Source organism: Sinohyriopsis cumingii, chromosome 6, assembly GCF_028554795.1.
Source record: "Sinohyriopsis cumingii isolate HCF-2022 chromosome 6, ASM2855479v2, whole genome shotgun sequence".
In the NCBI taxonomy this organism is placed as follows: Eukaryota; Metazoa; Mollusca; class Bivalvia; order Unionida; family Unionidae; genus Sinohyriopsis; species Sinohyriopsis cumingii.
In genome coordinates this window covers 32529590-32533198 of record NC_142966.1, presented here as the reverse complement: position 1 = coordinate 32533198, position 3609 = coordinate 32529590, and the positions used below count along the sequence as shown (strand labels likewise).

Below are 3609 nucleotides of genomic sequence, written 5' to 3'. Positions count from 1 at the left end.
TTTGTTAAGAAATTTAAGTTTAATTGGTCTGGAATTTGTTTTGAAAAATTAAAAGCCTTGCTTAAAAGTGCACCAGTTCTTTCAGCATCAAATTTCAATTATTTAAAAAGTCTGTTGATGCAAGTGATGTAGGCGTTTCGAGGAGTATTGATCCAAGATGTAGATCATCAAGTACGGCTATTAAAAAAAAAGTAAACAGTCATCAGAGAAATTGTTCCACAACTGAAAAGGAATGTTTGCCTTTGACATTGTCTTTGCAACATTCTGAAATGTATATTTATTTCTTTCTCTGTTTATTGTATTAAATGATCACAGTCCCCTCATTTCCATTAAATAAAAAATGAAAAGTAGAGGTTGTGGAGGTTGAGATAATACTACAAGAATACAGCAATGACATCTGATGTCAGGGAAAAAGATAATAAGGATTGAAGATGAACTCTATGTGAACAGAAGTAATATGTTGCTTTATTCTGTGTAATTCATTCAACATTTAGTTTTAACTATTATAGTATCACATGCATATTTGAGTTTGATGTAAAATAAAGCATTATTGTGTAGGATGATACATGTTCTTTGAGCATTCAAACAACAATCATCTGCCCACATGTCAAACTTTCTTCTTTCTGTACATCTACCTGCAAATGAAAAATAAGAAAGTTTAAGAACAATTACCATAAATTCACTTTTATAGATATTAATTTGTGTGGTTTCCAAAAAATGGACACTTTTATTAGTACTCAAATCTGTGAATGTGTTATGGTGTTTTTGACACAATCAAAACTTATTTAACAGCATGAAATAAGAGAATTCACAGTAAATGCACAAAATACACATGACAAACTTACATGTACATATTTAACTAAACAATACTGATTTCATCACATGATTTTTAGATATTACTGTTAATGAACCCTCCCCCCAATTAAGAAATTAATAAATATTAACTATTTCTAGCATTACTGTTTTCAATATTGATGATACATGATAAAATTTGTATTTACAGTAACAGAGTCACAAAGATACAGTATAATATAACTACTGATGTAAAAGATACACATCTTTCAAAAACTTGAACACTATTCATAATGATACAACTATTCATAATGATACAACTACATATCTGCTTAAGCATATCAGTGTACAAGTTTTGGATATGAAAGAAATATTATGCCAAAGTTCCGTACGAATACAGTAAATGGTATTGATAATATAATTTAAAAACTAAGACACAAAACTTTAATACTGCTGACAGTGCTATTCCCATTGGAAGTAACTACCTTGTCACAGTTGTACAGGTGAGGTAATTAAAACTGTATGAATGAAATTTGAAAGCGATGTTAATGCACTGCAGTGTTATGCATTTTTAAATATAAACAACAAACCGGTGCTTCCTGGCAATCTGTCAATACTGATAAATCAAGGTCTCTTTGAATGGGTCATATATAGCACACGGCTTGCCCCAAATTGCTTTCATCCGCCAGGTAAGCACCGGTGTATCCACCATGTGGCATCCAAATCCTTTCTAAGAACACATGGCTGCAAATGCCTGACCTCAGCAATTCAAATCCCCTTCCAGATTTTAATCTGGGAAAGCTTTCTTCAAGTTTAGTCCTGAAATATGCAGGGTCACTGTCCTTAGAAAAATGTAACTTTTTATCTCCCAGACCAGCATCATAAAGGCGCTTTCGTTCATCTCTGCTGGGAACACTGTCCCGAAGAAAAGATGCAAAATAATCTGTTAGTGTGTGTGAAAGCACAAAAAATATCAGACCCCTCTACCACCCAAAATGAAGTCCAATGTGGTATCAGCAGCAAAGATGAGAACAGTAAAGATCAGCAATAACCTTGACGTTTAGTACCCACCAACCCCAATTAGTCACAAAATTACTACATGTCAATAGTGAGTAAATCTGTCTTATCTATCATTCCATTACAGATGATACTTATCTAAAGATGTGAGTGTGGTACTGAAACCACCTTCTGACAATATCATGACAATATTATGAGTTTCACCATATTAATCTTCTACCACAGAAATAATACAGGCATGGCAATATGCACACTTTTGTGTTTAAAGTCACAATACATCTTTGTGTGTCCAAAAATATTCTCTATATTTCCACTTAATGTTGCTACTATTATCTGATATTGAACACAGTTTAGGGGTGGTGAAGTAGGTCACAGTGTTTAGAAACCTAGGTCTCTTTTTTTAATGTGGATATTCCTATGGTGTTCTTTTAGTCTCAACTGTACACTAATAGGTCTAGACATACTGCACTGGATGAGAGCAGACCTGCCAATTCTTACAATTTTTCCGCAAGTCTTATAAAAATTGCCCTTAAAATACGGACTTACAACATGCTAGCAAAATCTACAGAAAAATGATCGTTCCCGAATAATCCAGATAATTGGTTCATTCGTGTTTTATTTGTATCCGGGTTTCATCTTAGAGTTAGTGAAATTAGTCAGGAAACCAGACTAACTTTACAGCTGCACCCTAGATGCTTTAAACTGCACCTATTTGTTTACGTGAAGCATCTACATGATCATACTGTTGATTATAGAATTTTTAAAAATCGCATCCAGATAGTGATACATTTTGAAGACGAAAGGGAAAATATGCTTCTAGAAAAGTGTTAATAATCAACACAGAAGAATAAAAAGGAATATTCATTTTCTTGTATATAAAAGCTGAAAAGGACACAATTATGTCTATTGGACATCTCGTGCCAATTTGAGTATGTCTTGTGGAGGGAGATATGATTGTCGTCATGTGAAATGGAAAAGAATTTCCAAGAATTATGTAAAGTTGAGAGATAGCAACAAGCCACTGAGTTGCATCAGGTTTGGAACTAGAGTTTGTGCAACTGTATTGGTGGTAAATAAAGTATACGCACACTTCACAAACTTTTCAGTTGAACATGATGTTTATCGTCGATTTGTCAAACTGTTAATTATGTTTTCCAGCTTTACAATAGCAGTTATTGATATTTTGTTACACCTTACTGAAAACTAGTCAATCTTATGGAAAAAAAATCAACTGCCTTACTGATACGGACTCATCATGGTTGCCAGGTCTGTGAAAGACAAACTTAACGAGTCGGAGATAGAACATAGGTCATAACAATAAGATATTCTCATGCTATGTTCTTCCTGGTATCTCCATCACCCAAAATTGGATGCATCAACAATGACTCATTGGTTAGCATGCAGAACTCTTTACCGAAAGGGTTTAGGTTAGAATCCTACCAATGGACCAGCCTAAGTCAGCTACTGTGGTGTGTCCTTGGGTAAGGCACTTTCCTTTTCACTAAATAACCAAACTGTGTTGCTGTGCTGATAAACACCAAATTAAACCAAACTGGATGGGACTGCTCCAGTGGCCTAATTAGTTAGAATGTCTGCCTCTGATGCAGTAGGTCGCAAGTTCGAACCCTGGATGAGTCATACCAAAAACCTAAAAAAATGTTACTAACAGCTGCCTCACTAGGTGCTCAGCATTAAGAGGATATTGTTAGGACTGGTCATCCTGGGGTAAGGATAATGTGACTGGGTGGGATATGATGTTACATGTCTACGGCATGATACCCCAGTGCTAGACATCACTAT

General features: G+C 34.7%; 1 long non-coding RNA gene across 1 annotated transcript; it reads right to left on the bottom strand.

Annotated features, from left to right (window-relative positions):
• Nucleotides 1-473: 473 nt before the first annotated feature.
• Nucleotides 474-2443, bottom strand: LOC149796589 (uncharacterized). The gene is made up of 3 exons (XR_016421449.1): nucleotides 2356-2443; nucleotides 1383-1707; nucleotides 474-635 (listed from the first exon to the last, which is right to left on the bottom strand). It is a non-coding gene; the product is annotated as an uncharacterized LOC149796589 (long non-coding RNA).
• Nucleotides 2444-3609: the final 1166 nt, after the last annotated feature.